The following is a 20,270-nucleotide window of genomic DNA, read 5'->3' as shown; positions in this document are numbered from 1 at the left end:
ATAAAAAAAAAAAAAAAAGCAGAAAGAAGGAGCTTTTTTGACACATCCAGGGATCCAGGTAACTATCCTGAAATTGCAGGCAGAGATGAGACTTGTAATAGTAAATAAGACCTTGAAATTGTTTTGTTGTAAAATAGATGGATGATTCTATGTTAACGATACGCGGATCGATCTCCTACCAATCTTACATGGATTTGGTTCATGAACTAAATCTCAAGTGAGCTTATTTGCCCCAGATCAATAGTTGTATGAGGAAGACTGAGCTCTAGAACATGGGATCCCTTTGAAAAGGGCACTGCATTCATGTATCACGTTACTGATCCACCTAATGTCCTCAAGTAAAAGCCATCATTCTGAGTACTTGGGGCATGGGAAGTAGAGAAACCAAAAGTCTTGAGGCATGCAATTTGTGTTCCAGAAGGAGAAAAAAGTGATATGCAAATAAGCAAATAAAAAGCATATTTCAGATGGTGGTGGATTTAAAAAAACAATAATAATAATAAATTAGAGAGCAATAGTTTTGTTGTTAAATGTCCTCCAAGGGCCCATGTGTTTAAAGGCTTACTGCCCAGAGTGGCAATGTTCGAAGTCAGTGAAAGCTTTCAGAGCCCAGCTGTAGTGGGAAGAAATCTCTGGGCCATTATGGTGTGCCCGCAAAGGAGACTATGGGACTCCAGTCTCTTCTGGTCTTCCTTTGCCTCTCAGCCACGAAGTGACTGGCTTTGTTCCACCATATTCTGTCCCCACAATGTGTTGTAACAGACTCAAACCAACAGGGCTACTTGATCAAGGCTTGAAACCTCCAAAAATAAGAAGCAAAATGTACCCTTTTCTCTCTATGTGATGAATTTTTCAGGTATTTGTTATCATAACAGAAAGGTGACTAACATAAGACTAAAGAGCAGAGAGAGTGATGAGGGTACTATTTTGAGAGGTGACCAGGAAAGATGTGAGCACAGAGGCATTTTATAGGGATTTGGGGGAAGGGAACAATGAACCATCTGGACTTTGTAGAGAAATATATTTCAGAGAAAAGAAGTAGTAGGCAGGTGCAGAGTTTCTGTTAAGGAGCAGCAAGATGTCAGCGAGGTTGCAGGGCTGTGAGCTTGGAAAGGCAGATGGGAGGTGGTGGCTCTGAGCTGGTGACAGCAAAAGGAGAGACCAGAGGGGACATGTTAGGATACTGTAAGAGATTTGTTTCTTCCTTTCACCAAGACAAGAGGACATTGAACATTTTTAGTAGAATAATGTAAACTGTCTTCTGTTTTTAGTAGCTTCTTTTGGTTCCTATAAGAAAATAGAAAGAAAGCAAGGGTGTATAACAATAGGAATAACGAAAGGAGTAACAAATAGATAAATACAAAAATCCACACAAAAGATGCTAAGTGCTTGGACCATATTTCTAGGTAGAAGTAATGAAAAGTGAGGATCTGTTTTTAAATGATAGTCACCAACATTTTCTCAGAGATTAGAAGTAATGTATGAGAGGAGAGAAGTATAAAAGAAAGTGATCCATGGCTATGCATTTTTGATGCCAGTGATTTTAAAAGTAAAGTGGCTATTTTCTGAAATGGTACAGATTATGGGAAGAAAAAAAAAAGAGAAGATCCTTTAGGGCACATCTTGAGATTCAGGGACAGAGCAAAAATTATGAAGTATCTATCATGGAAAGTGAGAGAAGGGATGGACTAGAGTAATACTGTAAGATTATTGGATTTAGCTCAGTGGTTCCACCTACCTCTCAAGACCAAGGAAATCTACCAGAGTTTTTGAATTTTATAAAGATACTCTAAAGTTCCAGTGGGAATGAAAACTATTGACTATGTCAAGAAGGTATGAATGTTTGGTAAAGTGGCTAAGGTTTTTAAGATCACTTGGAAATATTTTTTCATCTGTACAGTATAGAGATGATGTTTTAAATGGGGCAAAGTGTGTGGTTTGGAAAATCCTCAGTTAATTTTCATTGTCTCTTTCCAACATGAAAATCATTAACAGAAATTCAAAGATTTTTTTTTCAGCTTCTTTCAAGAGCATTCTCAGAGTAATATCAGAACTTGAGGAATTATGAAGAAAAAAATCAATGAATGCCTATTTTCTATTAGGAGAAGTTGAAAGGTGCCTCCACGTTCACTGATATGACATGAGGTATATAAATTTTTAAAACAACAATTTGCTTGAGTGAATAATGTCTGTAGATGATATGAGACATTCTGAAAATAAAGATAGGACTTAAGATTCATGAGGATATAGTAGATTATGTACTATATGCTATATTTGTTCAGGCATCTAAGATTCATTTAGTGCCTGCATTAGACAAGGAGTTACATACATGGTTAAATAAGACACTTATTTTTCTTGAGGATCTTCTATTGTACAGAGTCAGATAATAGCACATGGATTCTGCTTTTCTACTTTAAAGGCTGTACTTGTGTAGCCTGCTTAATATTCATCAAGTGCCTATAATCCTGGGCTTTGCAAAAATCATTCACTGTTTTCTGAAGTGATCAGTTAATCAAGCATAACTACAAAGGAACTCATGCAAGGATAGTGGAAATCTGGATTCTGGAACTCAGGAAAGTGTCTGCTAGGCCAAGCTCAAAGTTCTAAATACAAATAAAATCAGCAGATAGGAACAAAGCAAAGTATGGTAGGCCTAAACCCAGGAATGATGATTAGTAGGAATCAACACCATTGGTCTAAATTGAGGCAGACCAAGTTTAGAAATTCAAACACAAAGGTTCAGCAGTTTCAAATCGGAGATTCATTCATGTTTTGAGAATTTAGAATTGAAAAGCAGAGGTCAGTATAGTAGGGTTCAGAAGCCCCAGAGAGGAGGGTCTGACTGGGGCAACCTCTGCAGAGTCCTTTATTTCTTAGGCCCTTCTGGAAGTTTTTTCAGCCATCTCTGTTGGACAGAGAGAAAGAGGAACTCTTCATGGGAATCCTCATTCTTACCCCAGGAGGAAAAAGATAAAGCTACAGTTCTATAAGACCCCTACTTCAGTAGCCCTCGAAATTCCTTGGTCTACTTAACTTTCTTTTTTAAAGTAGCCTAATGGGCCAGGGATTTGGCTCAGTGGTTCCACTGCCTGCCTCACAAGCACAAGGGCCCAAGTTCAATCCCAAGTACCAAACACAAATAAATAATAAAGTGGCTTAAGTCTGAGGAGTGTTTTGTCCTCTGAGAGGGCCCTCTGACCCTTTTTGTTGGTAGGAGATATCCTAGATCTGACTAGTTCTCCGATATGGAGGTCTAGATCCTAATGTTGAAGTTTACTAAAGGGAATATTGTTCCTTAACAAAACCCAGCATTGAACTTTGTAAATGTGAATCTTTAGTATTCTGGAGGTACTAAGTCTCATTCTTCTGCCTTCTAGATTCACCTACCTTAGGCTCTTCCCCGATTCTTGGAAGGTATGTGAGTCAACATTCCGTTGTGGTAACAAATACTTGAGATAGATAACTTAAAAGAAGGAAAGGTTTGCTTTGGCTCCAGGGTTCAGAGTTTTCAGTATGTGGTTGCTTGCCTCTGTTGCTTTGGGCCTGTAGTGACACAGTACATCATGTTGGGATCATGTGGCAAAGCGGGCTTGTTTATCTCATAACAGCCAGAGCAAAAAGAGGGAAAGGTGAGGCCTGGGTCTGCTTGACCCCCAGTGACCTAACTTTGTTCCAATGGCCCCTATCTCCCAAAAGTCCCACCACCTCTGAACAGTTCCTTGGATTGGAGACCAAGCCTTCAACATGTAGGCCATTGGTGCACAGTCCAAGTACAATTATACCTCAGGAACAGTAGGGCATGCCTTGACAGCAGTGGGTGAGCAATGCTGTGAGGCTGCCCACAGCGGCCCTGGGAATAGCAGAGGAACTGGCGGGAAAGGTGCTTCCTTTGTACCCACGGTTACAGATCAGTGGCTGTGAAACTTCTACTGATGGAGTGTGCACACAGCAACCCAAAACCCACTTACTCACCACAAAGTGCCATCGCTGGGATTAAAACTGAGTATCCAGGGCTTGGCTTCTGAGGCAGCTTGGCTCCCATGCAGACAGGGAGGGCTCTGCGTGCTCACTGCAGTTGGTGTGCCCTAGATTCCTCACCACTGTTATAGACCATTGGTAGCCAGCAGCTAGGCAGATAAACTATAGCCTCTTTCAGGGGCTGGGATTGAAGCATTAGTTAGGATACCAAAGAAAATATATAGGCAGCAGGAAGTGATGGTTTACTGTGAGTATTAAAACAACCGTAGTACTGACAATTCACAAGCAATGGGAATCTTTAAGGTGTTGTGGGATGCCTGGGTAGAGCAAATCTGATGAAAATGAAATCTTCAAGGATTCATAAAATATGAGACACAATAGATCACAAAGAATGACTGGATTTGATAAGTGGATGGGTCACTATTCATGATGGAGAATAATTTCCACAAGGCTATAAATTCTGTCACATGCAGTCACATATAGTTAATGCCAAGGAAGGCACACACACAAAAAAATGTAAAATGCACTGGGGCTTTCAGTATGCCAGAAAGTGCAGAGTAGAATAGACTTGATTCTATTAAGCATTGCCACTCCCACGCAAAGATCATCTGGACGTCAGATCAATTCTAAAGGCATTAAGGAGGGCGGCATCATGGTTCGAGGGAGCTATCTAACATACCGGACTGACCTCCCTAGACATCACGGTGTTCCCAGGTCCCCAAAACATCCCACTATGTTCTTACTGTGCGACACTAGAGAGCAGAGCAGCTCTCAGATGCAGCTTCTGCCACTTGCTAGATCCCTCCCGCCGGTTCTTTATGTGTTTCAGAAGGGTTGTATGTTTCTCCCTTTCCTGGTAGCAGATCCACTTCATACAGTATCGAAGACTGAGAGAATATCTACCCCTTCCAGTTGAGACCCATTATGTTGTACTAAGTCAGAGAATCCTAACGGCTGTGTGCAATGTATGGTAGAATTTACTCGATTTATTTTTCAATATTTAAAACAATGACACTTTTAAATGTAAACTGCTTGGCTCGCTCGGTTACTCAGGAACATAGGGAGCCCTTGAAGAACTTTATAACCATACCCCATTACCACCACATAATTTCCAGAGCTGGGGCTGAAATATTTCCTTAAAAATATGAATACATAAGAAATAAACATTGTTACCCAGGGAGGAATCTATTCTATACTGAGTTACTCTAGCCCATTCTTCAATTTCAAGTGTGACTAATTGACTGCACAGAATTTCTCTCCAATGTGAATTCTGACATACAGATGACGGTTCCTCCTCATGCACAGATGTTATTATTTATATCTAGAACACCCCTCCAAAGCCTCATGGGTCCAGAGGTGGGGCTTTTGGAAGGTGATTAGAGCACGAGGGTGCTGTAATTATCTTGCTCCTAGGAGGTAATGTCTTCTCAGAAGAGACGAATCTCTGAGGTTGTGATCACTTTGGTGGCCCCTCTTTCTCTCTGTGATTTGTGCAGCTACCCTTCAGCAGACTCTTCCAACATGTTTTTGCCCTGGAGTCAGCTGAACAAGGGCTGTAACTATGAGACAAACTCATTCTCTCCTCCTTTAATTTGTTGGGTGTCCGGTTTTGTGTCCCAGCAATGAAGAAAGTGGCTGGGACATTAGGATTAAAAACAAGTGATCATCTAGCCTTTGTTTTATATACTGGCTAAGAGCTGATAATTCTGTAGGTATTTTATCCACAATAATTTTTGTAAAGAAAAGAAACAGCTGTTTGGACTTTTAACAACTAATTAATTTCTCTGCAATGATTGGGATGAAACTAGGGCCTTGCTCATACTTAAAAAGAGCTCTCTCACTGAACTACACCTCGCCCCACCTCTTTCCACCCATTTAGAATCTGCCCCAAACGCTTGTAGTTCATGATTCAATTAGAAAATTAGACAATTTTAAATGATTTTTTGGTAGCTTCTTTGCAAGATGAGGGTTGAAACCTTTCCTCAGGCTAGATGCTGTGAAAATGGAAAAATCACCTAGTGCTGCTCCTGTCTTCCAAGTATTGACTCTCATCCAGAATCTGACTGCTTTTGTCACTTGCCAGTGCCTTCAGGTAGTTGCTTTTTGCAGTTTGTTCAGTGTTTATAGTTATTATCTTTGGGAAGAGCCACCTGCCTGACAATTATTCAGCTATTCCAGAGGAATCCTTGAGGAGATAGGGAGGAAATTTATATTACTCATGCTTTGAATGCCATGAAAAGATTTGCTATTATTTTAAAGTTTAAGTTGACTTACATTTGAATCCAAAGAATCAGCCATACACATACCTTGACTTACAGTGGTTGAATTCATGAGTGAATGAGTTTTTGGCTCTATGGTAGTATGAAATTATACTAGGACAAGTATTCTTTTTTTTGAAGTATTCAAGACAATATTCAGTAAATTGCATGAGATGTGTAATATTTTGTTGTAAAATAGCTTTTTTATTGGGTATTCTGCTCACCTGCAAACTTATAGAAATGTTCAGAACACATTATGCCAGGCTAAGCTAAGCTGTGATATTTGATAGGTTAGGTGCATTAAATATTTCCAACTCTCAATGTTTTAAATTGCGAGTGGGTTTAGGAGACATAGCCACATTTTAAATCGAGGAGCAACTGCATATCAGAAACTAAGAAGGAACAAAAGGCATCAAGAAAAGTGAACGGAGAAGGAGGGGAGAAGGAAAGGAAGAAAACTGAAAGGCAAAAGGAACCCCAACCCAACTGTGGGTACCGCGGAGAGTTAAGAGTAGGTGCCCGAGAAATTGTCTGTCTGCGTGAGTGACAGGAAGAGACATCTAAGTGCCTTAGATGGTCTGAAGATGGTAGGAAAAGGTGGCCTATGAGGAAAGGCAGAAATCCAGACACAACCAAAGAGGTTTGTGCCAGGTACATAAACCAGGATGCAAGAATGGTGGCATGTGAATTGCATCCTTATGTAACCTCTGTCCTAGAGGGCAGGCAGAAATCAAGACCTGATGGTATCCATCTTTTTATTTCTATTACATTGTGGAAGAGTCATTTTTAGCAAACAGGAATGAGAAGTTCTGTTAACTTTGAGAAAGCAAACAGCCATGCTGTGAGCTGCCTCTGAAGAGGATTATGTAGCAGAGAAGTAACTCTGGGTGGTCTCTAGGACTGGAGGGCCAAATCAGTAAAAACTGGTGAGCTTACTCAGACAGTTGCGAGGCAATGAACGCTAACACAAAATGAGTTGGTTAGGGCTATATCTCCGTGGCAGGGTGTCTTCTTAGCTTGTGCAAAACCCTGCATTGGTTCCTCAGCACCAGAAAACAAGAATAGCAACAAAACTGAGTGAGCTGTGAAACAGATTCCTCCCAATTCTCCTGCTTCTGGCATCACTGGATATTAAGCTGAAGACCTAGCTAAGCTGTGCTTGATTCCTGATCCATGAAAATGGTGAGATAATGAAGGTATTACAAAATGTAGAAAACTAATGCAGAGTGTAAGGGAAACAATGCGGCTATTGAAAATTGAGAGTACTTCACAGGAAAGCAAGGAAATGACTCTCATCCAGGATATCAAGGAACTGGAGAAAGAATAGCACACCAGGAGTCTCAATTGAGATAGTACTGGAAGTTGCTAGGAGGGGCTCAGAAATGGGCTTCAGCTTACAGGTGATGAGTGGGAAAGTTGATTGTAATAGAAAATGGAGAGTTGAGTGCTATCTAGGGGGTTCAATCTGGCACTAATTGTCGAGGAGGGAAAAATTTATGATAAAAAATAAATTTTGAATATAACTATGAAAACTAAAGATGAGTAGGTAAAAGATAGCATTAACGTTTAGAGGACCAATTATATGCCAGAAATTAGTTAAGAATTTCACAGTTTGGCATGGTAGAAAAGAAATGTGAAGTTTGCCATATTTATAATTTCAACTTTTCTAGTAGCCATATTCTTAAAGCCAGAAAGAAACATATAAAGTTCATTTTGATAACATGTTATTTAATATAGGCATCATAATATTTTAATATGAGAAAAAAATGGAAACAAATTCTTTGTAGATAGGGACTGGTGGAGGGGTTGAAGGGAGGGCAGGGGAATGGGGAAAAAACAAGAAGCAAGATGGATTATGTAAAGGTGCAAATTTTCAATGATGAATGTCATATTGTATACCTTAAGTGTACCAACAAAATTAATTAAAATTTAAATAGTACTCAATATAAAATCAATACTTAAGCATGTTACTCTTTTGGGTGGGGGAAGGGCAGCTAAATTTTTTAAATCCAGTCGTACGTATTTTACCGAGAGCATATCTCAGTTTCCAGTCATCACTTTTCCAGTGTTCCATGTCTCTATGAAACTAGAGATTACCCTGAGTGTTCTTTCTTCATTTCATATTTCATATTTGTGAATGCAGCAACACTTATGTTTTGTTATAGAGTTTTTTAAAATGGGAAATGATTTATTAACACATTCTTTGCTCAAATTTGGGGTAGGATATTACAAGGAGGCAGGACAGAAGCGAAATAAATACTTACATGTAGGATTAACTCAGAAGGAAATAAGAATTCACTTTATACATTTTTGTTATAATCATAATTATGTAGCTAAGTTTTAAAAAGTTATAAAGTTTTCTTAAAGGACTTTTGGTGTTCAAAAGACTTATAATGTACCTAACATAAAGGTGAGTAAAAATCACATTTTCATAGGAAACTTTTCCACAAATTTCATATTAATGAAATATAGGTTGTTTTCCTTTCAGAGAACATGAGATCATATTCATAAATGTGTTCATAAGTGTTATGAACTGTTTTTTAGATGTCATTTGTGACCAAAGCATGAGGCTTTGGGGAGACATCTAGGCATAAGCCATAGCAAATACTGCTGCAATGTGGTAGTATAAGAATGTAAGAATATCGTAAACGTGTATTTAGTTTTGTAAGAAACTGCTTAACTCTCTCACAGAGTATTTATACCATTTCACACTCTCTCCAGCAGGGAGAGTTTCAGTTACTCCACACTTTTTTGTCAGCATTTAGTGTTATCAGAATTTTAGATTTTAGTCTTTCTAATACATGTGTAAAATTTCACTGCATCTCGCTGTTTTAACTTGTAAATTCCTATTGGCCGACACCGTTGAGAATACCTACATAGCTGTGAAGATCACCAATGTCACAATTGGCTAGCATTCATTTTTCACTTCCCATGTACCAGACACTATGTACAGCACTTTTCATGTTGTCTTATGACCTTATAAATCAGTTACCATTAATATTGTGAGCACTGCAGAAATATAACTGAAATTTAGTGAAATTAAATATATCATAATAAATGTTGTGTTTATGCTCCTTGGATTTCTTTTACTCCAAATCTTATCTCTTATCACAACATTTCACCCAGGAAGTGTGACCCCTGAGTCTCCTGCTTCGTGAGGGTAATGGTAATACCATCCCGTTAGAATCCATAACTCTCTACCTGATGTGGGAAGGTATGAGGCACACACAAGACTGCCAACCACTGTACCACCATGCTGAGGTTACTCAGTGTCCACCTACAAGCTTTAGTAGTTTGCTTACACCTTGCATCAGGCATTTCTCTTTTGCATATATTTGCAAAAACACAATTACTCACCTAAAATGAATTATATTGAAATAAATTATTTTGAAAATAAATTATAATAAAATATATCTTAAACATATCTGAATAATCACTTTTCTATGTCTCCTAATTAGAAGATATTTAGAAAAACTTTTCTCTGTAGAGTTCTACACTAGAGATAAATTTGATAATAGGCAAAAAAGTCAATTCTTCTGAACATCTACTATCTATTTTTTGTTATGGTCTGAATGCTTTTTCCCTCCTAAATTCATATATTAAAATTGTAGCCACCAAGGTGACAGAGTTAGGAGATGGCATCTTTGGGAGATGTCTGTGAATTAAATCATGAGGCTAGTAATATAATGATATATTAGTATTGGTTCATCAATTTGAGCACATGCATGATATTATTGGGATAAAGCCTTTATAAAATAGGCTCCTGAAAGCTGCCTGTTCCTTACACCTTGTTAGGAAATAAGGTACCATCTATGAACAGAAAGTAGGGCCTCAACGGACACCAATTTGCCAGCACCTGGAGTTTGAACTTCCACAAGATCTTAAGTTATAAGAAATGTTTTTTGTTGCCAATAAGCCATATAGTTTATGGTATTTTTGTTGCATAAAATTGGATTTAAGTATCTACTGTGCCAGATAAATTGGACATAGATTATACAAAACATTTCTAGCATTATGATAGATTATATCTATATGTATATTACCTTTTAATTAAATAACAAAATTATATGAAGCTTTTAATAGTATTCAGTCATTTGAAGTCAGAAAATTCAATATAGCAGGACTGTCTGAAAACTGTGTATTAAAATAAACTCTTATTCTTTACAGCTTGTGATTTGAAATAAAACACTGTTAAGGATTTTAGCAATAGGATTCCATGTGTTCAAATCCCTGTTTATTCTGAATATTTGCGGAACTTTGGGCAGGCCTCTTTAAGGACTTGAGGTATGCTACTCTAAATGGAGGTAGAAAGAGTGTCTGCCCTTTAAAGTTATTGCTCTAAAAGCATTAGAAAGGGCCTGATTTACATTAGAGTCAACAGATATGAGCTACTATTGTTTCCTCTATTTTTATTATTCATAGTAAAACTAAAACAAAATACAATGAACTCAGTGGAGTGGCAGAATGGAAAGAGTGCTAAAATGTGAGTTAAGTAACTAAATGCTATGAGACAAATGCATAGAGAATTTAATGGAGAGAATTTAAGTACTCTGGAAAATGGAAGGAAGCACTTTTCACTAGAATGGGCAGGGGCAGCCTTTCTGAGGACTCTAAATAAATCTGCAAATGCTTTTAGGTGGAGTAAATGTGCATTAAGAGTGAGTGTCTTCAAGGATGTGAAAATTTGGAGACTGTAGTGTTTCTCGGGCATATTGGAAAACCTCATTTTGGACCTTGAGACACAGCCCACTGGACTACAACTTGACAATTTGAGGGCAGATGGTGCCAAGCCAGGTGTCATGCAGAAGGTATTTTTTTAATACAAGCCAATGCTCAGTTAGAATAACAAGCTACAGACCCATCCACAACTAGAAATTCCAGACTTAGGATTCTAGCCCTATGGGCATACAATTCATGGCATTCAGAAAGGTAAGAAGCTGGTCACCTGCAACCACAAATCCTGTTAAGAAGATTATTTGTTATTCTTCAGACTGTGTAATTCTACCATCAGTAAGAAAGAATGGGCTTAGATTAGGACCCATTACTTTTTACAGGTAAATTTGGAACTGAATAAACAGACCACAGTGTGCAGATTAGTCCATGGTGTCAAATGTAGGTTAAATTGATACGGTAATTAACAGTATGCAAATGAGTTAATGGTCTTGCTGTGAGGATTCCCCAGTAATATAAGCAGCATCCTCCTTACAACCTCTTCAATCTGTTCTGGTGTTTGCAAGAGCCAAAGAATTCTAAAACATAAATAAGGTTACCTTTCTGCTTTGAATGCCACAAACATACTTTGGAAATGAAGAAGTAATTTTATTCAGTACATATATTAGAAATACAGTGTGATCCTGGAGAGCTGGAGGTTTATTGTTACCTTAAAAAAGTAAGAGCAGAAAAAATCATTCTAAGTATAACATCTGCCTTTCACTTTATATTCCTAAATGGATACCTTTAATTGAGTGTTTAGTAAAAGCCAGGAACTCTTACTAGGCCTTTTCAAAATTTATATTTTAAAATAAAACACAGACATAGAGTACTACAAGCAATTATTAAGAGGCCAATACCATTGTAAGTACCACCCATGTCAAAAAAGAATGCTTTGCTAATCTCCCAGAATTCTCTTGTTAGGCTTCATCCAAAAGTAAGCATTGTCATGACTTCTTAGTAATCATTTTCTTGAATTTCTTTGTGGATACTCATGAAGTATGCATTCTGAGGTACTATAGTCATCAGTTTGCAAATTGATGTGTTTTACTTGTAATTTAATCAACATGTCATCTCTCCTTTTTCCCTACAAGCACCTCCTTTTCCTTTCTTTAAAGTTAATCTGCTGTAGGGCCAGGGATTTAGCTCAGTAGCCAGTAGCGCTACACCTGACTCCCAGGGGCAAAGTCCTGAGTTTGATCCTCAGTGCTGCAGAGAAGAAGAAAAAGAAAGGAAGAGAGGAGAGGGGGAAAAGGGAGAGGGGAGAGAGAGAAAGGAAGAAAGAAAGTGAATCTGTTGCATACTGAAGCCGCTTATCTGGTTGAGTTTTCTCAAAAGAAGATGCAAGTAGGGGAGGTTAGTTTGATACCAAATTCCTGAAATTGAACTGATTTGGAGAGATTACTATTAATTTATACTGGATGTACAGGAACATTAGCAGTGAAGCTGTTTCCTACAGTTATTATGCACATTTTCTCATTTAACCATCAATTTGTCTTAATTCTGTAGTCACCATAGTCTTCATGTTCATTTCTACTCCCAAGCTTTCCATAGATCTACTATTTGGATGCAGTACTAGATAACTGATTTTTTATTTTTTTGGTACCGGGGTTAGAACCCGAGACCTTGTCCTTGTGAGGAAGGCAGCAGAACCACTGAGCTCAATCCTCATCGCCCAATATTAGGCAATTGAGATGTGACTAGCCTGACCTGATTTGTGTAAAATCAGTGTAAAATATTCAGTGAGTTTGGGAAAATTATTACATAATGCAAAATATACCATACGTGATTTTTATAAATTGCTTATCATAATGACATTTTCAATGTTTTTGGCTAAATAAAATATCGTTAATTTAAACACTTTTGTTACTTTTTATTTTTTTAGATTGTTGCTAAAAAAGTTAAAATTGCATATGAGTGTACCCCTTCTGTTATATTGTTAATTAACTGTGACGTTCCAGACATTTAATTTTCTGGAGCTCATTCTTAGATTTCTTAACATAGATTCCTTAGGACAATATTTCTTGAGTGCTTGCATGTACATTACAGTCTCTTTACGGTCTTTAAACTCATAGCTTTGCTTTACTGTATAAAATCCTTGGTTCACATTTTCTTTTATTGAGTATTTTAAATGTGTCACTTCATTTTTTTCCCTCTTGGAAAAAGTGCTGTATACTTAAAAAGTATCAATAAACTCAATGAAAAAAATAATAATTGAACTGGATAAAGTGCTTCTCTCCAAAAGTCTAATAATAGTTTAATATTAATTTATTTTAAAATCAATTGTCATTTTTTACCTCCATGATGAAAGAATTACTTTTCCTTATCACTTAATTTCACTTTTTGTTAATTGTGATCTGTTAATATTCTCAGGCACACTATGTGGTTTTCATTAAGTTTAATTTTTTTTTTCAGTTTCAGGATCATCTTCTTAAATTTGATTTCTCCTTTGCTTTGTTCTACACAGAAACTGTCATAGACTGCATTGATCTTTTTTTACCCTCTACAACACATATTAACTTAGCTCGCAATTTCTGTCTCTATTCTTTTGGGTTTTTAAAATTTTTCTATTTCCTCCACTGACTCACTTAGAATATTTTCTTTTATGGTCTTTCTAGATCTTTTTCTAAAATGATGCTTTTTTTTCTATTGCAAATTCTTAAACTTTTTCCATTGTCCCATTTTAATTAATATTGTTCATTATAAGATTTTCTAAATGCCCTTTACTCATCTTGAAATAATACACCATAGTTTTTTAAAATATTAAGCATGAAATTAGATTCATTCATAGGAAAATGGATACATATTTAGGATATACTCCTAAGTGAAATAAATAAGTCACACATGTGAAAATACTGAATAGTTTCTCTGATGTGAATAAACTGTAATAGTAAATAAGATCCTAATGAGATAACAAATTGTGAAATGGGAAGAAAAGGGCTAAAGGTGTATGGAACGTGGAATGGGTAAGGGAAGGGTAATAAGGAAAAAGAAAAAAATGTGAGGAAATGAAAAGATGGAAATAAATTGGTTGTAAATGGGGAGGGGAGGAGGGGGTGAAGGGAGGGCAGGGACACAGGGAAAAAATGAGAACCAAGACCTGTCATGTAGAGGTACAAGATCCCAACAATGAATGTAACTGTACTGTATACCTAGAATGTACCAATAAACTCAATTAAAAAATAAATAAAATAAAAAGTTAAGCATGATGTCTATGACATTCTACTTTTGTTAACAGAAGTTCACAAATATAAAGTTTGAGGCTGTAAATAGTTTATTCTTTACAGTCCATGTATCTTTGTCAAAGCACTTAACATTCTGTCTACAGTCAGACAATACATAGATGAATTTGGCTATATTCCAATACAATTTATTTATAAAAACAGGAAATGAATTGGATTTGGACTGTGAACTTCAATTTGCTAATTTATACTATATAGAGACATTTTTTATTGTGGTGATTTTATTGTAATGCTAACCTTTACACAGTATTTGGCCTTGATAGTTTTCTGTTGCTAATTTTTATGTCGGTTTAGCATTAACTTTTTGTTTGTTAAAAGTACATCCCAACTTCGAAGAGATTTTCCCTTTTGTTATCATGTTATATTGAAAATATATGGTAGCTCGCTTTCTTAGATTTCCGGAATTTGATCACCTTTTGCATGGAGTTTTCTTTCCTGAATCTCACAGCTCTATTCTTTTCAATTTCCATTCCATTCCTAGTAGTTTTTCCCCAGGGTGTGGTCCTATGCTGGAAAGAAGCCCTGGAAGTTAAATTTTAAGACTACACAGGATGCAGGCTGCTTCAGCGTACTTAGACCTTGACACAGGATTATGAAAACTATGAAGTGCTTCTCATGCATGCACTGCTTGTAAGCTAACATTTTTCCCACGATTTCCTAGGAAATTTCCCCTACTTGATCATGGAGACCAATCAGACCCTTGCTCACCACCACCCTGATATGCACAGTTTAAACTGGTTATATTTGAGAAGATGGAAGAGCAAGTGGATCGCTTGTGCATGTAGAAGTCAGGCAATCATTGACTAGAACGGCCGATCCATTCTGTAAGACCTGACGTCCTAGCAACGAAGATTAGACACTTATACAAACATTTCTAAGTCAATAACTAATTCATTATAAGGTATTTCTCTAGTCATTGATTTATATGAACTGTCTTGTTAAAGATTATCTCCACCTTCTCCACTGGCACTTATTGTGTAACTTTTAAGTGTAACACATGATAAAATATTACAAGAAAAGGAAAACTTGAAATTAATCGAGAATATAGACTATAAATCACCTACAGAAGAAAGAGGAAGTTACAATTTGGGCTGTGCATTGTAAAATTGCACAAAGACATTTTATGCAAACAATGACAGGAAGAATGTTTTTTATCTAACCAAGAGAACATCAAGTATTTTATTATTCTGATGACAGCACTAATAAAAATAGAAGAATTCAGACACTAAAATCCCTAACATCTTCAGCATGCATTCTTTTAGCAACTCCCCACACATTTTTCATACCATGTTTTCTCTGGATCCTCTCTTCTCTCTCCTCTCCCTTGTGATTTAACTAAATATTTAGATTTGCAAAACAGATACTGAGTGACATATCATTTCCGTTTTCTGCCAAATAGATATGAACATGTAACAAATAGATGGGTAAATGAATATAAGAAGGGGTCTGTATTACTGGTATGCAGTCCATCTGGACTAGTAGAGTATATGTGCTTGGAGCAGTTCAGGGAATTATATAAGAAGCCAGGTAATTGCATATAACGTTTGAATGTAAGAGAAAGCTTAGAAATATATATTTTTCTAAGGACAAAAAGATTGTTTTGAATAATTGCTAATCTTATTTAGAGCAACAAGAAATACCAGGTTCAGAGAAATTTATTCACCCTAGGTACACTCATTATCTGAAAAGAACACGATTTTATGCCAATAATTCTATATACATTTTTATATCTCATGATCTTTTTTGCCATTTGTGGGTGGAGTCTGATGCAAAAAACTTTATCTCTAAAGAGGTGTGATTGTCCAGGAAAAAAGTAACCAGTAATAACAGTAATAATATCACAAAGATCATAAAAAATAGTCACATATCAATTAAAAGAAATAAAAGGTCTTTGATTTTCCATGCCAACGTGACCAATCGTTAAATGATACTGCTAAATAAATAAATTCAATCCTCTGAGCATCTAGTGGGTAAAAATAGTCATCATAGGAAAATTTCTCACATTCTCATTTTAATTTGCTGCATGATTCTGCTGTACATATGGAGAAAAAAATCATACATGGGAAAATAATCTGCATTGTTTTATGATCTTGGTGCTCTGATATTTGTTATAGAAGTCTGTGGAGTGAAAGGCAGACGTGAGTTGTGTAAATATAACAACCAATGAGTCTCTACCACATTGAAACTCAGGATGAATGAGCAGTTTGTCAATCTCTGGGTCTCCAGTGAGCAACAAGAATGACTCTCCGGATATTGCAACTCTGTCTGCTTCCACCAGAGATCATAATTGGGCTATGAATTTTTATAACAGGAAAGTCTTTCAGTTATAGACAGAGACGGACAAAAAGTTTACTTAATGCTAAAGGAACCTCAGAGCAGTATGATTTGTTTGTGTACATGGATATCACTTAAATATGTAGTGCCTTCTTTCTGTTTTCTTTTTCTCTTTTAAAATACGCAGGTTGGAATATATTGGCTAGAACTTCTAAAATGTAGCATATTTCTGAATATTGGTCACTGTGTATTGGTTTTTTACCCAAGGACACAATATATACTTTGGGGAATTCAAGAAACCAATCAAGGTGAGCAGAGGTGATTTATAAATCAAAACCAAATGATAGCAGAAGATGTGAACTAAAAGTGTTTCTTCATCTGCAAAGAGCTGATTGGGCAAATTTCAGGCCAACTCTCTGAAGACAACACTCAAAAACTTGCTTGTTATAGACACTCAAGAGAGGACTGGTTAATGCCAGGGAACTCTCTGTCAAGGTGGCCTTTACATGACACTGCAGATTTGCTTCAGAAGAGAGAAGAGAAGGAAAAGGCAGTGAAAAATTCTAAGGAATGAGCTGCTTGCACAGTTCTCTTTTTCTTATCTAATTTATCTGAGATTGAAGTTTGTCTATAAAGGCTACTCTGCTTCAAAAATCTCAAGGAGTTTTTGTCTTTCTCTGACATATCACAGCTTAACCCTGCCTTGTTTATTTCTTGGTTGTTGTCGGAAAGTAAATTTTAGTTTCTTTTTCCTGAGTATACTTTTTGATATGGAAGATTGAATACAGCATGCATGACTTGTATATTTCTGGAACAACCTATTCCTGATACTGATGCTGAAATAGATTAATGACAATCTTGAATCAGTTAATCTTGAGTCAGTTATCAGGTAGATGATAACCGACCATCAAAAGTTCACCTCATCATTTCTAGATAGAATTAGATATACTGCATTGGCATCTTAGTTTTAAGGAATTATTGAAGAAGGAGAGAAAGATACTGTAGATTTTTCACAATACTGTATGGGACCAAGGTTTTTAGCAATTTTAGGCCCCCAAAAAATACACCTAGGAAGCAGAATTATAAGTTATGTTTACACAGGATTCTGAAACTGGAATTTGTGTGATTTCAGTTTTTAGAAGGAAAGAGTTGAGGTGATTTCTACAAAACATTTTTGAATGAAATGGTCATATTTATTTTGCGAAACATTTATGTCCTTAAGAGGAGGAAATTTTACTTGGAGATCACTGCAAATCATTTTCCGTTGTAACAGTCTGATTCAATTCCATGAAAACTGTAAGAAAGTTTCCTTTTCCACTGTGTGAGTGTTATGAAATACAGTATATGGTTTTCCCTAAGTTAGTGCCTCAAAGATATTTTGTGGCAATGAGTACTAAAACTCTCCTTAATTAGAAGTTTGCATCCTAAGAAATAATTTGCATCTTTATTTTTTGAATCCTAAAAATATTATTAAGAAAAATTATTACCACCCACATACATGTAGTGAGACAGCATGGGACATTTTGGATGGATACTGTGGATCCTCTCTGACGCAGTCACCCAGCTATTCATTTTAAAAATGTATTTCTAGCATTAGTTGACCCATCCACAAAACTGTAAGCATATGTAAATAATTTATCACTGAGAAAATAGTCTTTTGATTTATAAACTCAATATAGACTTTGAGAAATTTGGAGGAATAAAATGGTCTTTATGATCACCTAGTCTAAATACTTTGATTTTATCATGTAAGAAAGTGAACACAGGCACTACATGGCTTCTCTGTGGGCTCAGCGCATAGCATCTGAGGCCGGGCAGTCTTGTTCAGGTGCTTCTGGCCTACAGTGTATCAAGGTTAAATCTACATGAGGAGCTTCAAAGTTTTATAGACATTTTCAGTGGAAAATGGTGTTTTCATTTTTTTTCCTTTAATGATACCATAATCAGAAACCATATAAAAGAAAAGAGCAATCGTTTTCTCTAAAGGTGGTGTTTGTTTATTTCTCTTGGGCATCAGAATTTTCTTTGCTCCATAAGAAATTAAGTTGCAAATGAAGTAGAAAATCTTACATTGTAATTCGAGTACATCACATTAAAAAAAAGAAAGAATATCTAAGTTGACAAAGGAGTTAACATGTCATTAATTTTTAATTAGTGTCCTTAACCTAAATCTCATCAGCTAAAAATTATGATCTTAATTTGAAAAAATAACCCACCCTAAAAAAGTAGAGTCAAATCAAAGAAGCCTTCCTGAAAAAAAAGAAGAATCTCACAGATGCACAAAATATGTGAAACCTATAACAATTTATGTCTTGATTTGTAACCAAAATAAATCTTAAACTGAATACTGAAAATGGATACAAGTTCAACCATTGCATTCAATCAAATAAGTAATCTTAAATAGAATGAAAATAATTCCCTCTAGTGTGTACTTGTCTTGTGTGACAAAATCTCTGACAGAAAGTAAATTCCTTCAAGTCAGGCGGATTGTTCAAAATGGAAACACTTGAAAGGGTGAATCTACCCTAGTAATGAAAAGAAGATCAAAATATAAAGATGGAAACGTTCTCTGAATAATGCATATCACTTGCCTCCACCTCTCAAATTACATGTGAGGGAAAATTCTAGATTGTCAAATTTACTTGATAAACTCCGCAATAGCTATTTTACTGGTGTTTCTTTTTTAAATACTTGACTTACATTTTTACAAATAGAAAGTTACTCCTATCAAAAACTTATTTGTACTGAAACGAAACAAGTAGGTCACTCCCAGTATGCCCTGGAGTGCATATCTTTCAAAAGCTAGATATTCCTTCATCCACATTCCTTCTATTGGTGAGCACTGATGTACTTCTTAAGCAATTCATTGTAAAGGGGCTATTATTAAAATTACCATTTGGGACAAGCATAATAATTCACGTTTTAGGAATTAACAAGACAGGAGCACAACCTCTTCAAGTCCCACATCGACCACTAGGCTAACAAGTGGCTAGTTCGTGGACTGAATAATTCAGACAAGGGTGTGTCCTTCATTAATAAAACCCACTCAGTGCTACCCCACACCTCTGCTCCTATTCTCTGCTACTTTCTGGGACTGCCCGGCTAGGCTGGTGCTGAACTCATGAACGTCTGACTCCCTCCTGCCTGGTGTCTGGTGAGCAGTCCCTACAGCCTCTTCCTGGGACTGGACAACTGTGGTCTATCGGCCTAAGGCAAAGCATCCCTAGAGCCCCAGGGGAAAACCAGACTCTTGTGGATCTGGGTGAAAGTGGGCAAGTTCACAAGGAGCTACGTGGCCTAATTGATTTGTATCCCTGCTCAGGGCTCCATGCACCTCATTATAAAGCGGCTCCAGGCAGCCAGGGGTTTCCACAGGGCTACCTTGGTAGTCGCTTCCTCACACACCTTGGTCTTTACTGTGTGTCTGACACATGGCCGGTGCCCAATAAACATACTGTGAACAGAGGAGGGTTGTGTAGAGCGGGAGAACTTAAAATACGGAGTTTTTTTTTTCTATGTATTTAGGAGAGGTTAAAGAACAGGTTATCGTCAATACGGTTATCATATTACTACCGTTATTTAACCAGCCTTTAGAAATTTCACTGGCATTGACCGGGAAGCTATCTGAGGAATCCAGCCGGAGGCAGAGGAGGTCTATTGACCCCAGTCAGGCGGCGCAGAGCCCCCGTCACGATCGGGGACAGCCTCTCAGATCCTGAGCGCTGCCGCTGGCCCCCGGGAGGGCTCGGGCCGGTGTCCCGCTCCGCCCTCTGCCTGGTCTGGGCGCTGCAGCGCGCCCAGTGGAGCG

At 37.0% G+C, this 20,270-nt stretch overlaps 1 protein-coding gene across 2 annotated transcripts in view; it reads left to right on the top strand.

The window, feature by feature from the left end:
- Dpp10 (dipeptidyl peptidase like 10) overlaps nt 1–20,270 on the top strand; it is a 1,319,241-nt gene that overhangs the window by 638,564 nt on the left and 660,407 nt on the right. The gene's annotated exons all lie outside the window — the stretch shown is intronic.

The sequence above is a fragment of the Fukomys damarensis genome, unplaced genomic scaffold (genome assembly GCF_012274545.1).
Source record: "Fukomys damarensis isolate Sample0158 unplaced genomic scaffold, DMR_v1.0_HiC HiC_scaffold_29, whole genome shotgun sequence".
Taxonomy (NCBI): domain Eukaryota; kingdom Metazoa; phylum Chordata; class Mammalia; order Rodentia; family Bathyergidae; genus Fukomys; species Fukomys damarensis.
The sequence above is the reverse complement of the archived record's forward strand: the minus strand, read 5'-3'. Positions and strand labels throughout refer to the sequence as shown.